Source organism: Pezoporus flaviventris, unplaced genomic scaffold (assembly GCF_033815535.1).
Source record: "Pezoporus flaviventris isolate CSIRO_AGI_PZ_B2104156 unplaced genomic scaffold, CSIRO_AGI_Pfla_v1 ptg000213l, whole genome shotgun sequence".
Taxonomy (NCBI): domain Eukaryota; kingdom Metazoa; phylum Chordata; class Aves; order Psittaciformes; family Psittacidae; genus Pezoporus; species Pezoporus flaviventris.
Window position 1 is genome coordinate 5,785,033 of NW_026892761.1, and position 19,552 is coordinate 5,804,584.

The following is a 19,552-nucleotide window of genomic DNA, read 5'->3' on the forward strand; positions in this document are numbered from 1 at the left end:
ATTCACTTTCTTGCTTGCCATAACTTTTCTCTGGTCAAATAGGTTGTAGGAATATTACACCAATTCACATAAGCCTATAAACTTCTCACATGGAACTGGAATACACTTGCACTTACTTTTTATCAACTTACATAATAATGAATGCCTTGTTAGATAGAAGTATAATCTTTTGTGCAGTTTGGGTGAAATTTGCTTAGCCTTCAAGTATTTCTCAGCATGCTGCACACAAGACACTTTTCTTTGATGTGTACTGCACCTATGAGCTTACGGTCCCTGTAGATTTCAATTTGTGCACATATATGTCTACAAGCTTTTAAAAGTGAATCCACATAGTGGTTTAGGTGCCAGTATCCAATTCTAGGCATGTAAAATAGTCAAGTTTGAACTCTAGAGATCTTTTTCTTTCAGTATTATCAGAAAATACTTTCCTAATATTGCCACTTCAATAAACTGATTACACTGTTAAATAGTCTTATAGCATAACATGCATAATAGCATGATGGCTATTTGAAAGACACTTGAGGGTTTTTTGGTTGTTTGGTTTTTTTTTTTAGGGAGAGTTTATTTAAATTCTAATTTTATAAATACAAAAACAACGCAAGTATATGGATAGCTACTATTGTGTTCCATGCACATGTACTTGATGTAAGAATTTTCTTACAACATGACAGTTGGGTTTTTTTCTTAAATTGAAAATCACTGTCTCTATATAATATATTTGGATACATACTTACAGTAACACCAAGTGCATGAAATTAATTCTATGCTTCTTATTATGAAGATGTTTAAGGAAAATGTAACAAAAAGTCTGGTTTTAATTTATTTAAACCAATGTTCTTGCAAATCTCACAGGGTAATTACTTTACAGATATAAAGATGAGTTTACAAGGAAAAATGAGCAGGTTGGTGTAAAAACTAATTAATTAACAAAAAACCCACAAATGTATATGCTTTTGGAAGTAAACCGAATTTGGACATTGATTCTTAAGTTTCTGTTTTTCATTGGCTTGCTATTAGAGTGTGAAATCTGAAATGCCAAGTGGTGGTTAAATGAGATGATGAAGACAATTTGGTTTTCTTTTAATGTCATATTTTTTTCTTTCTGGCTGAGTGGGAATGAGAAGTCAGACAAGTAGAACTTGGGTGAAAATGAGTACTTGCTCAGAGGTATTTTAAGAAACTTTAAAATTTACAAGACTAAGGTGATTCTGAGCTTATCTCTGCAATTACTTTTTAAAATCCATTTACACTGTTTAAATTAACATTTGTTGGTTTGTTCCTTGGTTAGGAAGAAAGCCTGCCACAGTCGGAGATTGTTCCACATGTTAAACACCATTTTATAGGGAAGGTATGAGACAGAGGTCATCAGCTAGGAATTCCCAAGTGCTTGGCAACTTCTTTGAACTGCAGCTTTTGGAAGCATTGCTAATAATGTATAATGTCTTCGAAATTAGTTTTCTTTAACCAAATACTTTAACCAGTCCCAAACCCTCATGTCACAGCAAGATCTGAGGTCAATCCAGGCATCTTGTTACGAAATCAAAAAACAAAAAAAGGCACAGTAGATTTCTCATACATAGGTGCTTAGCCAAAGAAATGCTAATTAAAGCCAAACCTAAGCCAGGGGTAATGAGAGTATTGCAAAGTCATGTTTATGCCACAGAGGGTCTTCAGAACTCTTACAAACACAGAGCCTAAGTGCCATGGGAGAAACGGGTCAGAAAGCCGCACTTGACCTCTAGGTTAGATACTGCAGCGTGGTAGGGTTGTGTTTAGTGAGGTTTGTTTTGTGGATTTTTTTGTTGTGTTGTTGGGATTTTTAAAGTTATTATTTGTTTAAATATTGCTTTGTCAGTGTTTTCCAAACTAAGCTGATTGTGTTTCTTACCTCTTTCAATATAAGGAATGTCACATACAGTAACAGTCTCATTGAACGCTTCTTCCTGTTTCAGTTTTCAAGCCTTTGCTGAAGCTGCATAAAATCTGTCAGCACAGATGTTGAGGCGTGTTCCCTAATGATGTAATATTTTAATGAATGATCCTATTAAGCTCTTTTAATAGTTAAGGGTTTAATTTCTGTAAATCAACTGTATGTTGTATCTTGTCACAATCTAATTTTAACCTGAACTCATATGCCAGAGGTCTTTGCAACGAGGCATGTGCACATCAAAATATAGAATATTACTAAGCATCTGCTTTGTTGAGAAACCAAAATTAGGTCCTTTTACTTTTAACCTTCCTTTCCTCCTACTGGGTATATAAGAGTTGTTTTATCTCCTAAATATTATTTTAGAGATAGAAGGAAGGGCATCTTTTAGGGAGTGCAGAACAGCTTGTTACAGATCTACAGGAATAAACAAGTTGTCTTGGTTTTAAAAGCACAGTAACAAGAAACCTTCTTTAGCTGGTACGTTTTACATTCTCTTCTTACTGAGGTTTTGATTTGGCCACAAGAAACGGAATAGAGTCGAGGTTGTAGGGTGGCAGAGCAATGTGGACGGTAGTGTTGCTCTTGCCTGCTCCTGTTCAAGTCCACCGAAAACTGAAATCATTCAGGGTAGGTTCTAAGAACGCAGGATGTTGTCTGGGAGCTGGAGCTTCCAGCAAGTTCTGAAAAATGCCAGAATTTCTAAATGCTCAGGCTTGTTGAATGCGAAGTAACTCTAAATATTAATTAGTTTCACCATTTTGTTGATAGATGAATTGGGATAGAGAAGGCAATGTTTTATCTGCATTTGTTTCTTAATGTTAAAATGGGCTGCTGCATCTACTTAACTGAAAGCATGTATGTACTGCCTTTCTTAATCCATCTCAGTGTTGACTTCTACCACAAAAAAATGTCTAGCAGTTACAGAAATGGGTGGAAAACCACTGATGTTGTGAACTGTGAAATTTTAGATGCTTAGCTTTAAACCTCAGTAGCTGGAACTGAGTTTATGAATTTACTGGCCATGGGCACATTTCACACATTTAAAATAAGAGATGCTCATGTGAGTGAGAACACTTCTTGTAGTAGAATAGATGGTGGAAAATGGTGACTGTCTGTGTTATTGTCACAATAAAACTGAATGACAGCATCTGAAAGGTGAGCTGTGGGTTACGTTTCCATACATCTGGGCTTCCACTGTCTTTTTTTTTGACTGAGAAAATGTTGGAATCAGATTGGATTTAATTGGTATGTCTCACAAATTCAGCTTATGGTCAAGAATGTCTCATGTACATCTTTGACCAAATTTTTAATACATGTGCGCTTTTAAAGCCTGCTTTAAATGAATATGCACCAGCAGGTGGAGCAAATAGACACAACTGTTAAACACTACAGTTCTACAGCTACATTTACTATTATTTGTGGGTTAATTTTTGTCAAGCATCACATATCAATGAAAAGTGAAAGCACTTTATGTAATGAAGGATATAGTGATTAAATCAGAACTAATTTTGAAGTTACCTATTTATAATCGCTAGAACAGGAACTAAAGGTTAAAAAGGGGTGAATAGATGCTCAGTATTTGTTCTCTATTGACACTAGAAGTTCTGTATTAGTCTTGAGTCTAAGGTATGCGATGTAAGTGTAATTTAAGGATTTTGTGGCCTAAATGGAAGAAATATGGATAATACGCAGTTTGCCAAAAGGAAAGAAAACTCCACTGTAACTAATCTCCAGGGTTGCTGCTGCTCCTCATGAACCTCTTCCTCCCTGCATGCTTCCTTTGTTTCTGCCCTCATAAATGCTCTAATTCATAATAGAAGAAGAGAACAATCTGCAAAAAACCAACCACCTGGAATGGAGGAAGTGGAACCATTAAACAGCAGATCGCATGCTGTGAGGAACAGGCCATCACACCTGTTAAGGTACTCTGACAACATGAACCCTTTTTCTGCTGTGGTAACGTGAGGAATCTGTCTCTACTAGCTGGCTAAATCTGAGTTTGTAAGTACGGACATTTTTAATCAGTGAGTTCTTGTGCAGCGTAACTGCAAGGTAAATAATGTGGAACTTGGTTGTTTTTTTTCCCCAGAACTTGACATATGTTAATTATCTCTGGATTTTATGGTTTGTAATGTTCACTTCAGAGATAGCTGGAGACTCATATTGTGCCAGTAACTTGCTCATGAGAGCCCAGCACTAGTTTGACATATCTTTTTATTTGGGAATTGCTGGAAGGTCTACTTAATGGCTCTACTTGTCTGTCCATCTAGAATGAGCTCTGTACGAATATCTTGGCAGGACTTCAGTCCATGCACTTTCATTATTTCACACATTTAAAGTAAGAAAAGCATTTTTATAAGGCTGCTTTATGACTCACACAACCTGAAGTATGCTGTGGTCTCCACCCAGCCTTAGTCTGCAAAGTTTTAAATAGTAGTTTTAGAAGTGTTTATGAAAATAGTATTTCTGCAAGCAACCGGTGGCATGGGCAGGTTCCATATTGCAAGTCTGCAGCCCTTCATGTCCTCGCTTTCACAGACAGCAAGTGAACCATTCTTACATGTTCATTTGAAAACCCACACCTGAGGTAGAGAGTAACAGAAGCTGTTTATGTGCTTTTAAACTTTTATTGTAACCCGTTTGCATTTTGTTAAACATTCTCTTTACTAGACTAGGTTTTTTCTTCATTGAAAGGGAAAGAAGTGGTGCTTGGTGAAGCTGTGGCTTTCACCTCTAAGTTGTGGTGGAGTGCAGCGCAGGGCTGATACTCTATTGCACTTTAATCCTTCATGCACGTAAACCGCTACTTACCGAGCATCAAGCACGGCCGGCGGCTGCCTTGCTTGCCGGGTGGGGACCGTACCGGCGGGCGGCAGCAACGGTACGGGCGGACACGCTCCTGCCCATCCCCGCCGGCTCCCGCCACCGGGCCGGGCGGGGCCGCGCCGCTGCCGCGGGGACCAGTGGGAGCGGTGGCGCTGGGCACTACAGGTCCCGAGATGCCCCGCGCGGAGCCGCACTACAGGTCCCAGAGTGCTTCGCGCCGCCCGGCGGCCGCTCTCGGGCAGGCTGGTTCCTATTTAAATCCAGGCAGCGAGGAAAATGGCGGCGTGAGGTTGAGCGCGGGGGAGACGGGGAGAAGGAGACGTAGCTGAGCTTTGGCTCCTTTCCCAGGTGAGTGGGGTTTGGAGGGAGGGAGTAACGAGTGGAGGGAGGAGAGTTGTAGCTCTTGTTCCCCTGCTCCCAGCGCTGGGGTGGGACTGAGATACTGGAGGGAGGTGTGCCCCTTGCCGGGGAAGGGAGCAGCTTGGGGCTGGCCCTGAGGGGCGGCTCTCCTCGCCCTCTCGTCCCCCTCCCCACTATGGATGTGTCTCCCTGAGGGGAGGAGGGAGAGGATTGCAGACGGGTTGTGTGTATTGAGTACTCGCAGGGCTGGGGATGAGGGGATTCCCAGAGCAGTGTGTAAATGCCTTTACCTCTTTCTAACCGTTGCAACTTTAGCGCTGAGTGTAGTTAGAAAGGGATTCCTGAGGCATCGGCGGGAGACGGGTGTGTTAAGCTGAAGGCTTCTCGCATCGCTGTGTGATGCGTATCTCGGTAGGGTGAGTTTGGGTGGAGGTTCCTCCCGGAGCAGTGAGAGACTTGGGGTCGCTATGGATTTGTGTTCGGAGCCGTCTGACCCTCGCCTGCGCACCCGGAGCAGAGCGGGTGGGTGCGGGAAATACCTGGGCTAGAATGGCCCCGTCTGCCATTCATCTGGGTTTATCTGATAGCGAGGCGGTTCCAAACACCCTGCTATCTGCATTTTCCTCCTGATCATCCTGTAGCCTCGGTAAGTTTCAGAGGTGACTTCTCTTGTCTCTGGTAATAACGAAAGGGATAAGGAATGCTGCAAATAAAAGGTTGATTTCCATGTGTCTTACCCATTTCTGCCTTGCAACTGCAATGAAATTCCGCTTTTGAGGGCTGGAGATGAGACTTAAAAAAAATTATTTATTTATTCCTCCCTCCCGCCCCCTGAGGTCGCATACCTCCGGAGGTGATAGCGATTCTGGGGTAAAACCGTGCTGAATATGGTTGGGGATGCTGTCTGAGGTTGACATAATTCCCAGAGTCCTCTTTGTTTGGTTCTAAAGTTGGTTCTGTTTGTCGTTTCTGCTCCTACTCTTTAGCACAGTGAGGTTTTCTTTTAAAAGAGAAGCTTCCCACTTTGCCAGCTCATCCGGTGAACACAGTTTTAAACCAGTCTCTGGTTCAGGCAGTGTCGCCTTCCTCTTTAACCTGTTAAGGAAAAAAACAAAAAACCAACAAAACAAACCAAAAAAGAATGATTCTGCCTTTAAATCTCTTAAAGTTAACAGAAAATTTTATGTTGGATTCTTTCTGGAATAACAAGGGAAAACAAGCAAATCTAGAAGTGTGAGAGGCAGTAATGTGTAGCTATACAGTATCTCTTATGCAGTTAAAACAGACACTTAAAGTAAGCTTAAGGTTCTGTCATCACTATTGTAAAAATAAATATTTTCTCGTGAAATGTTTCTGGCTTATAATGAGCCGCTACGCATGAGACACAGATGTGTATGTTCTAATTATAAATACAGCATAGCTTCAAAATAGTATCTGGGTGAAAGCCCCAGCATAAGAGCTTGGGTTTAGAGGAAGCAGGCAAAACAGTGGGTTGGGGTTTTCTTGTGGGTATTTTTTGTTTTGTTTTTTAGTGTGTGTGTTCTGGATTATTTTTATTTGTGCTTGAACTAGACTGCATGAAAGCATACAGTAATTTAATTACTGTTTGCAGTTGTAATGAGCTGTTTGACTTGTTCAGAATTTGTCAACTCTTTTACTTTCTTATTTATTTACTTTATTTTTAATTAATACCAGTGGATTTGTTGCTGTGATCTGAAGACAGAGACTGGGAGAGTGAGGGGTAAAAGAAGTGAAGGCAGGCAGAATAAACCCAGTATTCAGCCTTGCTGAAGTCCCTTTCCTCATGACAGCATGCTGTTTTCAGGCTGCTTTTATTTTGCATATAAGTTGTGTGAGATTTGGGTTTGCTTTGGCTAATTTTTTTTTTTTTTCTTTTAATTCTTCATTTGAAACCCGTGTTCATCCTGGCTTTGGGTTTAATAACTTGGAAGTTTGCATTGTCTGCTTATCAGTTTTCTGCATGGTATCACTGAGGCTAATGTATAGTTGAGACAAAAAGCAGAGTAGGAAGGAGAAGGAAATCTCCTTTACAATAGAACATTATCTTTTGATCTTGAGCTGGTTTTTTCATTAATAATGGACAAGAAATCACAGTCAAAATCTTCAAGATGAATTTCTGTGTTACAGTTGCATAGAAAAGGGTGTTCAGTCTTTTATTCTTTTAAGAACCCTGAGAATGAAGGGGTGTCTTCGTTCTATTTGTCTGTGAAATCAAGCCATTGGTAGCATGTAAAATGATATTGGACACTACAGTCTGACACTGGAGGTTGCTTCAACTCCTGCATTTAAATGAGCCTCCCTTGAAGAGGTGATCTTGAATGACTCTGTGATACAGGATATTCTGCATTATGTTCATGGACGGTTTTTGATCATGAGTATTTAGAAATGTCTTAAATATTCTTCTGACTTGTTTGTGTACTAAAAAATTGAGATGGGGGAGGAGAGGGATAGTATTCTTTATGCCAGGGGTATGAGAGTGGTGAGGAATATCTAAACCTGAATGCTGGGGCAGCATGCCTGTGTGCTTTTTTTCTCTGGCTAGATCTATTGATGTTTCTAAATGCAGTGTATTAGGGAAGAGGCAATTGTGAAAGAATTTAACTACTACAGATGTAAATCTGCTGTGGAATTTATTTCCATTCTGATTTTATATGCTGCATTTAGTTAAGAGAAGGTACATAAAATCCTTTTTTATGCCATATAAATGAGTACTTAAGATGGGCCCTATTACTTTAATAATACTTTTAGGTTAATTGGCAGGTTTTATTTTTAGCTGACAATTATCAATAAGCTGATTTTCTTTGAACTGGAACAAAATTACCTTGCCTCCAATGTCAGTCTCATGAGGGGATTTTAGCCTTCCATGTGCAGTGTGTGGCATTATTGTTGGTGAGGTTTTATGCTTTTAGGTGTGGACACACATTTTTCTTATGTTATCTACAGCCAGTCCTATTTCTGACATTGTACAGAGGTAAGAAAAAAGCAGTTGCTTAAGACAGTATGCTATTTAAACAAGAGGGAGAAGAGATCATGGGGGCCACCATTGGTTTTACTGCTCATCTTGCTTATACCCTGTAAAATCAGGCTTGTTACTGCTGATGATAAGCTTAGGATATGGTGTAAGTTGCTTACTTCTGAGTTTATGACTGCTTTTGCAATATACTAGGAAAGTGAATGTGATAAGGTCAGCTCTACAGGTATTGATCTACCTTTAGGTAGTCCCTGACTTCATGTGCTCTGTTTGTGTGCAGAGGCTTTTTGTTTGTTTTTTTGTGGTTGTTTTTTTTTCTTTTTTCTGATTTTGGTTCTGTCCCCACCCCCACTTTGTCACCACCACTGTTAAATGTGAGCCTGTTCAGGTCAAGTGTAGTTAGACTGTTTGTCCAGCCTTTTTTGTTGGGTTATGGATCACTGCCCTATGGGGAATACTATTTGAAAGGCTTTCATACTATCAGGTTAAGTTGTTTTTTGAAGATTACACACATGGGTACTGATAGGACTTGAAGGCTAAAGCCATCTGTATTTTACAGTGTTTTCAGACTTCTGGAACAATCCATCCATAAAAGTTCTCTAGAAAATGCTGTAATTGTTAGTTCAGGACAAGCAACTCTTCGTCAAAGTTATTACACATGTGGCTAAACTGCGGAGCTGTTTTGTCCTGATTCATCAGGTGCACCTGAAAATGGGGGAGGAGGGAGAAGGCGGCTGCAAACAATACAAGTGTTATAGCTATAATGACTAGCACCTGCATTAGCCTTAACTGACCATGACACTCTGACAAAGCCAGAACCCTTTACTGTTTCCACACTCGATCCATGTCAAGGTGTCTTAGAGCTGTGGGATGTGATAATCTAGTACCACCAGGTATATTCAGGTCTTCTAGAGGCATGTTTTCAAGGTAAGTTTGTTTGTGTAGTTTCACAGAACATTCTGTGTGTGGCTTCTGAGTTATGAAGATACTTCTATTTTGCCTTCCTCCCCCTCCTGTTCTCTGCTGCATGGGAGTGAGCAAACGAGTTGTCTGCCTTTTCAAAGGCAACACTGAAACAGGTTACCTGGCTAAAAATGTTACCAATATAGTAGGTTTCTCTTGGGTGTTTCAGTTGTAGCCTGTTTTTTATTTTGTTTTCCCTTGGCAGTGGTAGGAAGGGGACTGAGTGGAATAGGGCAGAAAGAAAAGGCAGAAGACTCTCTGGGATTTGCTTTGCCTAGAACCTGCACAGGGCTACACATGTGCTTTTTCTTGTGAGCTTTAAGCAGGGTGGAATGGAACGAGATACCCTGTCTTTGTGACTTCAGTAGCTCTGTCTGGGCAAACGCAACTGGTAAAAATGAAATTTTCTGGAGTACTTTATTGTTAGGCATGCAAACATGTTTTTGAATAGCACTACAGATATCAAAGAACTAAGAATGGACTGTGTTTCCTTCAACAAATGTGGTTCTTAAATTATTTCTAATGGAAGTCCTCCCCAATGTCATCTTCAACCTAAGTTTTACTATAGTTAGAAACACCTACAGAAGAGTGGTTAGTGAAAAGGGAAAGGCTGTATCATAACTGTAAATCAGTGGTTTCAGGTAGTGTATTAAAATACAAACTATGCTGTCCCCTCTAGGCTTTCACACTATAAAGCCATGAGACATCTGAGGAAGAGTTGTGGAGGTTTAAAACACGCACACGCAATTCTTGATTCTCTTGAAACCAGTATGGAGGTTTTAAACTCTTGTTTTTCTAGAAACTTGAACTTTCATAACTGTTGTGACAAACTTAAGAATTAGTGTGTGTATATACATATATTTTTAAATCTATAACTTGCTGATCATGTTCCCAGTCTACCAGATGGTGCAGTATTGAAATCTGTTAGTAATGGGCTACATAGTAAAATCAAGCAGACTGTTTCTTATTGCATGCTTTTTGGAACTGCACAGGGTGAGTAGGTAAATATATCTGCTTGTTCCACAAACGCAGCATAAAACTGGCTCATTAGCACCAGCCACTGCAAAGCTACCATTGTAGCTCTCTTATGCACTGCTTTGGAGACATGTCTTCCTATTAAAGGCTTAAAAGAACAAGAGCATAATCTTGGGGAAAAAAATGTGAGAAATAGTTGAAGCGTTTCTGGTGTTTCACTATGCCAAGAGTGACTAAGCAATGGAAGCCTCCGGCAGTGATGCACTTTTATTTTTTTTTCATTTTGCTCATCTGATAGCCTCTGAATTTTTGTTTTGCTAAGTCTTAAGCAGGTCTGTTACTGCTCTAAGCTCTGGCTAGAGCACTAAATATGAACTGTTGAAGCATAATAAGACTAAGCCGCTATATTTACCTTACATTGGCAAATGGGTAGTAAGTTCTAAGGGTGCTAATTTACTCTACTTTCTAAGTAAATGAGTGAAGTGTAACTTTAAGAATCTTTTGAGGATAAAACCTCTGGTATAAAGATGGGCTGCTTTCTTGATTTGCATAACAGTTCACTTTTTAGACTTCTTATTATTCTTTGTTAACACTTAAATTATTGCTGTAGGTCTAATAAGAACCTTGCAAAACCTTCATGGGTTTAATGTTTTGTGGCTACCTTCCATCGGTGAGCTGAGTCATTTACATATAGGTAAATGGGGTGAAGTTAAATCCAACTTCTAGTGCTGATTCAGCATTAAAAGTTTGGTTACGAAATTGCTTAACCTGCTTGCTCAAAGTACATCAAACAGCTTTTGGTTAACTCTTACATGAATGATCCTGGATATCATAAATGTCTTTCAAATGCTTTCGTAGTTAGCATGAATTGGAAGAAAATAGTCTTTCGGGAAGTCTCTAATAAAATGCAGTTAGAACTTGTTAAACTGCACACCTAAGAATATAACAGTTTGGTTTTGTTGCTCTACACACATTTTCTGTAGGATTATCATATTTCTACTAACAGAATGCCCTGCCTCACTGAAACATTCCAAAGTGATAGAACAGGGAATGGAGCAGGGAATGGGTTGGGTGGTATTTGTTAACAGTGGAAGGGTTAAGCAGAAGGCAGAAGTGATTTACCTTCCAAGTTGAAACACATGTTCTCTATGCCAATCAAGAGAACAGTTTTGTGTTCTTTTTGCACCAGTTTGAGAAGTAAAACCTAATGCCTCACTGATCATCCTAAAGTGTGTTTTATCACCGTAACCTTTCTGGGTTTGTTCAGTACTCAAGTTGTGTTTTCATTACCTACTATGGAGGCTGGTGAGAAAAAGGGAAACTCCTGTACTCTGCTTTCTTGCTACGATATGTGTGTATGTGAGTAGCAGCTAAAGTAGTCAACTTGAACTAACTTTTCCCAAAACTTTTTGGACAGCTGTTGAGGGTGTGCTATGTGAGCACACAGTTAGTATGTGGAAGCACTATGTTGTTTCTTGAAAGCTTATTGAAGAAGTAGTAAAGGTTCAAAAGCAATTTCTTCCTCTTATTCACACTTTAAAATGGTTATCCATTCTTGGCAGCTTGTGCATGTTAAGGAGATTTAAACAAACATTTAAACAAAACAAATTTAAAACAGAAATTTGCAACTTTTTTGCTATTGACTTGGACAGACTTTTCAGAGCTCTTCCCGTATAATGACTCCCTCCCATAAAGGCTGGGCTAAAGAGGTTAGACAGAATTAGGGAGTTATGGCTTGTATTGCACTTCCTTTTGTACTCTTTCCATCTTTGCTGCTGCAGTGAGCTAAGGCACGCACAGCAGTGCCTTTTGTTGCAGTGTTCCTTGTTTTTATCTTCTGTGGAAGTCTTCTTGATGTTCAGGGTGGAGATTTCTGGCTCAGTGGACAGACCACAGCATATAGGACCACACTTGGGGTAATGCTGTTAGATGTGCATGGATTTTTAATCCTTTTAACCAGTACTTATAAAAAAACACTTGCTTGGCTCACAGTTATCAAGTACTGTAAGAGAGAATCCTTATGTCTTAACGACTTAAGAAGGAAGTATAAAAATATTTGGTTTAGACTTCTCATTTGAGCATAATTTTGTAGCAGCCTTTTAAATGAGAAAATCTGAAAGAACAAATGGATTCAAGACACTTTAAAGGTACCTTACTTGGTTACATACTAGTTCAGTGCCATGCTCTGGTGTGTGCATTGGTCTTGCTTTGTAAATAACTTATGTTTCCTTATTGGCAAGTTCTGGTTTTCCATTAAAATCTCTGAATGGGAAATAGTATTTTTAGGCATTAATTGATAGAATCCCTCTTTAATCAGTATTTAAAGAAACTTTCTAGTAGCAGATGGCTCTAAAGGCAACAAAAGCAAGAGTAGTTCATCTGCAAATTGTTCTCTTGGTTAAAATGGAACAAAAGCAGGATCTTTCTGAACCTACAATGTCCATTTGATCCCCCCTAAAAAGGAAGACAGTTCTTCTGCTCTGTGCACAGAAAACTGAAAAAAAGAAAGCAAAAAGGTTGTAAGACTTGCAGAGGTGTGAGGTACGAGAACAAGTGCTGGCCAACTTTCCAGACTTATATTAGCTGTGTTAGATATCATAAGAAGGTAGTAGGGGTTGCAAATGAAATCCAGGGAGATGTAAAATGAGTGGAGATTTGAGGAAATTGAAGGAGAGACATCACTTGATAGAGCTGAGATAGCTTGCATTGTCACCCACTGTATTTCCTGTTTAAATGTACAGATACCAGGTAGCTTTATCCTGAACTGCTTCATCTTCTTTTGCCCATCTGTCTGTAGGTGGACCTCAAATGACCTTTACCCAGAGATTAATATGTAGTGGGATAATATTTCAGATTGGTCAAGCAATGCTTTTGGTGTCTGGTTACAGGTTTTTTTTCCTTCCCCTCATTTTAGCACTACTTCGTATTGATGAAACTTTTGCTTAAACTAAAGATTCCATCCCGGCAGGAGTGTTAAGGTGGCTTTAGCTGTACATTTGAGAAATCTTTTTAAAAATTTTTAAAGCAGTGGAAATTTCCAGGCTTTACAATTGAGGGGAAAAAAAAAATTAAAAAAATTGAAGTTCTGGTCTAGTAACTGCTTTGCAAGAAGAGAGAAATATGAAAAGGAACCGCAGACGTTCTGGATGTCAGCCTGTGAAATTTTCCACTATTCCTTTTAATAACATGCAGGCATGCTTATATTACTGGAATTCCAGTTAGAAGCCTCATTTTGACTGAAACTTCAAGCTACTTGGTAAGCAAATGCTCCCTGCAAATGAATTGTCAAGGAAAACAGTTCACACTTGTAAGAATTTGCATAAACCACTCCCATGCTGTATTTCAGCTATTGGTTGTATTAATCTTGCCTTCAGTTTCTTGTTTTACTGTTTATGTTAACTGTAGCTGTTAGTACATGGTCACTGCTACACTATCAGGTGACAATCCATCTTTTGCTGCCACCAATAGTGATTCTAGGCTAACATCTCCAGTAAGTGCTGTATGTTGTTAAACTAGAAATGTTAATTGTTGTATTTTTGTACTAAAGGAAGACATTAGGAAACATGTTCTAATAGTCCTTTGTAAAAGTTAACTTTAAAACATTTAATGGTGATCTATAAAAGGATTGTACCTTCAGATACATTGTTGAAAATCAAAGTGAAAGGATCTACAGGTTCAACCTCATTTGTCTACCTTGAAGCTCTTTTCTGTTTAAGTTGTTCTTGTTTACCAAAAGGCTCCCTGACCTTTCTCCAAGATCCAAAGCACTCCTTATGTTGAATGTGCCTTGTCTTTCTGTCAGTACCGATATTTATTGTTGACTAATGTTCTTTTAGGTTAGGGCCTAAAAAACCCTTTATAATGGGTTTAGTTTCGGTTTGGTGTTTTTGTTTGGTGGGGTATTTTTTGCTTAAATGCTGGAGTTGCAGCCGAGGCTGCATATTGTGCAAAAAGCAAGCAACATCCCAACAAACTAACTTCTTTCCAGTATTAATTGAAAATATAACCTCAGAACCCTTCAAACATATCCCTGTGGACTGCTGTCTTTCCAAGGTGGTGTGGTATACTTCCATTGCTCTCAAGCCAAGTCAGGCTTGTTGTGCTGTCTTTCTGTTACCTCTCCTTGCTTTGGGACTGAGGCTTTTGCAGTCAGCAGAGGTTTAACTCAGAATTGTCCATTCCCTCCTGCCCATCAACAACAACAAAAATGAACCCCAAACCCAAACAAACCCACCAAACAGCTACTGGCTGCCAGCTTACCCCTAGTTGCACAAACACCAGTACTAGTGCAAGGGCCTGGTGAGGTGTGACTAGAACAGACACAGTTGTACTCAAATGTAAACTGGATGGAGTTCCTGTAACTGTTCCTGAAACAAATGTGTTATAAAGGAGAGACTCGGCTGGTACTGGGTGTAGGAGAAACTAAGCACCTGTACAGCTAGGCCAAAATAAACAACTATGTGCAGAGCTGAAGACAAATTATTGTACTCTGATAAAAGTATGCTTACTGTAGGAAGCTATTGCTAAATAGAAACGTATTTAATGTTTATATGAATACTTGTTCTAAAGGAACCTGTCAGTGCCTGTACACAAACTGATAGGACACAGGTCAGTTTAGAATATTGCCATCTTACCTGCAGCCTCATACAAGTGGTGGAAGTGGGAAGAGTTGCACATATCAGTAATGGACAGAATCATCAATCTCAAATAATGCCTTTTTCAGTCAAGGTGGCAGTGTTTCCAGACCTTCAAAAGCAGCACAGCTGAATTCTTGATTGCTAATTGCACTGTAATGCACAGTTGCCAAAAATAATTTTTTAGTGGTTTTTTGGATTTAGGGCCCTGTTCAATGTCTGCTTAGTATTGTCTGAGCTACTTTCCTGTTTTCTGTATACCTTTAGGTTACAGTTATGGATGCAGGAGCTCCTTGCCCAGGTTTCAGGGCAGGTACTTGACTGACTAAATTAACTGTGGACCAGATTCTTAAGATTGGAGTGTCCAAAAGCCTAACTTCCCTTCCCTAACTTCCCTTCCCTTCTAATTCTAAGAATTAACTCTTAGCTGACAGAGATTCCATTCCTATGGAATTTCAATAAATGCTTTCTCTTATGAGAGGGGCAAACCCATGAAGTTAGCTGACTTCATCAGAGGTGGAGCAGTAGTAACTTGTTTCTAATTACAGTGCACAAATGTTTTACCTATAATAGAATCTTTTGAGCATCAACAAACTATGAAACTGATGTGATTGGCTTTTTCTGCTGGTTTGAGTTTAAGAAAAAGATGGGTCTTCAAACTGCAGTTTAGTTTTAAAGCAAGCTTTAATGTCTGACTGGTAGTTGTTACAATGAACTGTCTTAATCTGTTCATTAATCCTTTGAATTGAAGTGGTTCTACTGAACGTTTCTGTTAACTACAACTCTTTCTATCTAGATGTTTCCTTTTTGACAGTTCTGTAATGATTCACATTTCCATTCCTCTTTCAGAGTTCACAAGACCCAGTAGCATGCTATGTAGAGAAAAAGTTTTGGGGCAACACTATTCCTTAGTGCCAAGTTGGTTTGAAAGTTTATTGAGGGTGATGAGGTTGCACAGGTGAGACTTATAATATTCTGTCATGAAAAAATAATCCATTGTGCTTGCATTTGGCTGTAGGTTTGACACAGCATGGCTCCACAAAGTTTATTTGTATTAGAGAACCTGAGAAAAGACAAACTTTCTTTCTTAGTTATGTGCTTTTGCAAGGTTTTTCTTCATTCCTGGACCAAGGTCTCCTCTCTGGATTAACTCACTCAGTAGCTTTAACTTTCAGTAGAGCGTTATTTTAGCATACTTTATTTAGCTCTTGTACTGTGTGGACTTGTGTAGCCTTCCTCACTTGTATTTATACAGCGTAACCGGTGTCTGCCACAGCACAAGAGGGTTTGGAAATTCTTTTTTAAATTTATTTTATTTTAGAATAATCTAGTAACTTCCTCCTTAAATATCGAGATGCTAATACAGGGTAGATGTACTTATTATGGATCTGTTGCACCAGATTGGTGGTGTCAGCTGAGGATGTACCACATTTGTGGTGGTGTTACTATGGCAACTGCCTTCTAAGAGCTGTCTCAAGGTCACTCATCAGTTGTAGCCTGGAGTGCTTGCTGCTTAAGCAAAATATCTACACCAAACAATTCAGGAAATGATCATTCTGCTTTGAGAAAGCAACAATAGGGATGCAAAACAGTATTTTATTTTGGGGTTGAAGGAAAGGATTCTCTTTAATTACTCTATGTATTTATTCATCAGATACTTGAAGACTCTTAGAATCCTGGAGGGGTGTATTTTACTTGAAATGCAAATCGTAAGTATTCTAGTATCAATGATGTGCAAATTTTCTTATTTAAAAGGAAAGCAAAACAAAAAATAGAACCTCTACAAGCTGAAGAACTTAAATCAGAATTGATGCCCAAGCCTGAAGCTTATGGTGCAAAAATGACTGTCTGCACTGGTGAAAATTCAAGCACGATGCTTCTCAACTTATGTTGAGAATTCGGATTTATACTTAAGTGTTTCTTTTATGAGACATCCAGGTGCATTCTTACATCTAAATCCTTGTGGACATAGTTAGAGAATGTCTGATACACTTGCTAGCATTTTCAGTCTAACACACAGTGATTCAGAGAGAAGGCTAGAGAAGGGGTTGATCATGAAGTTGATCTTACGTCTGAGGTTACAAGAGATTTTCTGCATGCATAAAATTGAATCCACTAGAGTAAAACCTGGTTAGAATGACAAAGTGCTGTTTCCTTGGTTTGGATAGTTACCTGACTAGTAAAAGGCTACCATGGTTTTATGTGGCTCTTTATTTGTTTGGGTTTTTTTTTTCCTTTTTGGATTTAAACTTTTCTTCTTCTTGCATCATTTCTTGGACTAAAATGGTAGTATGAGAGCAACAGAAGCAGCCATTAGATTCAGCAGTTGATATTACGGCTGACTACATTTCAAACCTCTTTCAAAAAGCTGTAAGCTCTTGTTTTAAGAACTTAATGTATTCAGGCAGCAATTTAATCCTTTCTCTTGCTTTTTAGGCTGAACAGACAGTTCTTGTAGCTTCTTCTCAAAAACATGTATGAGCTTGTCTCCCCCACACACCTGTTTTTAACTTCTGATTAGTTTGTAGGTTTGGGGAATGTTGGTATTTTCCAAGTGTGTGATTTTATATCTAATACTAAGAAATATTTACAGAGAATAATTTCTGTTAACATCTCTGGAGCTGTGGGCCAGACTTCCCATGGCATGATCTAGGTTTGATGCCACTCTCTAGAACTTGATTTGGAGATGTCTGTTTTGAAGTAAACATTACCAAGACTGAAGTCTCGTCTGTGAAAATTGGGATTGAACCAAGTAGGTTCAATGGTAGTTGTCCACAGAAGCCAAGGAGCTCCATCTTTGGAGTATATCTAGCACTGCACAGAAATGGTAGGTGAGCTGAGACTTCTATTTCTAGAATAACAAGGTATACACATACTTAAGGAGGGAAGGAAAATAGAATAGCTAAGGATATTGGGTTAGTAATCCAGTCTATTTCCCCTTCAGTAAAACAAGCCTAAACCCTAGTAAGAGGATGGAAAAGAGTTGTGCATTCAAATAGTTGGTAAGAGGGAGTTAAGGAAAATCTCTGTGTTATTAAGGTTGGTTTTTAAGGCAGTCCTGTTAAGTGTCTGTATCATTTTCTTCAAAGTAAGCAGTCTGTTCAAATTTTACCACACATTGTAGCATTACAGTAAATGCTAGTGTATCCATTGCTATAGTGTGAAGCCAGAACAAAAGAATAATTTTCACCAGTGACCCAGAACAGAGGTCTCTGGGGTAATTCCACATGATACGAAGTAGTGGCATATACAAGCGTTTTGTTTGCAAAATAACCAGTCTTACACAGGCCACAAACAAATTGCAGGTGGGGTGGTATGAGAGTTTGAGCCCCGCAGGGCTGGTATTTCCATCACCGACTACTACAGGGACTTGCTTGGTACAGGCATATCTCCCCAGAGCTGTCTGTGCAATCCCCTACCTGTGCTACCACGGCAGGGCTTTGCACTGGGCTGTGTGCTGTCCTGACCTTCAGGAGACGTTTATCCAGATTGTAAACTAAATTCTTGCTGACTGCAACACCTTGTCTACACTGCTGGTAAAAGGTAACTTCAAAGCTACCTAAGGCTTATTCATGCAAATTGTATTAAAAGAAACCATTGTGGACCAGATATAATTATCTGTTTAAGAGAAAAATCAGGTTTGTTTTTCACTTTATGTGCACTCAAGAGGGTTTTCCAAAAGTGAGCAGGCTAGATTTGTGGGTCAGCCTTACACCTGAGCTTCTCATGGTGTTTTACAGTGTCCTGTTCCTATTTAAGAGCTGTCCAAGAGCTCATGAGAGAAACAGTCTCATCTTCCACAGCTGTTAGAGATTGCTTGAGGATGCAGCTGGTTGATAGCTTCTAACAAAACCAGGTGAGTTAAGATCCTAGACAAGGGTGGTATTTTATTCCAAGTATATTTACTGGCTATCACCAAAATAGACCCAAGCTTAGCTACACTAATGGCCTCAGCCACTTCAGAAGCATTTTTCTTTGCAGTAGTAAGGTTGTTTCAACTTTCTTATGTAATATTTTGAACAAAAGGTTAGGTACTTTCCTATAGTCATACTCACTTGTCTGAAAGTTTCTTCTATTATGGATCCTTGCTATTTAGTAATTCCAAACCAGTCTAGACTTGCTTTTTCTGGAATAATAAAAAAACTTGCGAATCTTCCAGGCTTTTCATCCACCCCAGAGAAAGTTAGCAAGGCACTTCAGGTCTTAATATATTGTTATTGTTAAAAAACGACAAAAAAATCCCACCCTGCCAACAGAAATAACTGCATGAAATAGAATGTTTGTCTTCTAGAGTTACATATGCTCCATAGCATCAACAGTGGAAAAAGATTAGTAACAGCCCTGGAGAGACTTAGCTGTATCAGTTGAAACAAAGATACAGCTAGGGCTATTGGTGAGTGTAAAACCAAAACAAAGCCCCACCCACAAAACACCACAAAAGAATACAGCTGAAAAGTGGCATGTTCTAGCTTGCCTGGTATATTAAGGTAGCATTTTTAGCATTTCATGCTAAATTAAAGGCCTTGCCTCCAAAGTGGGGATTTTGGAAACTGCTCTGACTTTGTATGCTGTGCATGGGGTAGTCCTCATGCATTTCAGTGTTCTGTTCAAGAGCCTAAGGAGGCATGAAGCAGTTGCCTAAGTTTTTTGTACAAGATTGGCCACCATCCGTCAGTTGAGAGCTGGTATTTCATAGTTGGAGGAACTTGCAGTGAAATTTTTTACATAAAACAATATTGTAAACATGTTTTGCAGAGCAGATGAAGTGCTTTAATATTAAAACTTTTCTTAACTCTTTTATGAGAGCATACACCTAGTAGACTTGACCAAAAGGGCTAGGTTAAAAACAAAAACAAAACCCCAAACAAAAAG

At 39.2% G+C, this 19,552-nt stretch overlaps 1 protein-coding gene across 1 annotated transcript in view; it reads left to right on the forward strand.

Annotated features, from left to right (window-relative positions):
* Window positions 1-4,945: 4,945 nt before the first annotated feature.
* Window positions 4,946-19,552, forward strand: part of NCOA3 (nuclear receptor coactivator 3) — an 83,705-nt gene continuing 69,098 nt past the window's right edge. Inside the window, exon 1 of the mRNA XM_061441579.1 lies at window positions 4,946-5,104. The gene's annotated coding sequence lies outside the window, so the exon portion shown is untranslated. The remainder of the gene's footprint in view (window positions 5,105-19,552) is intronic.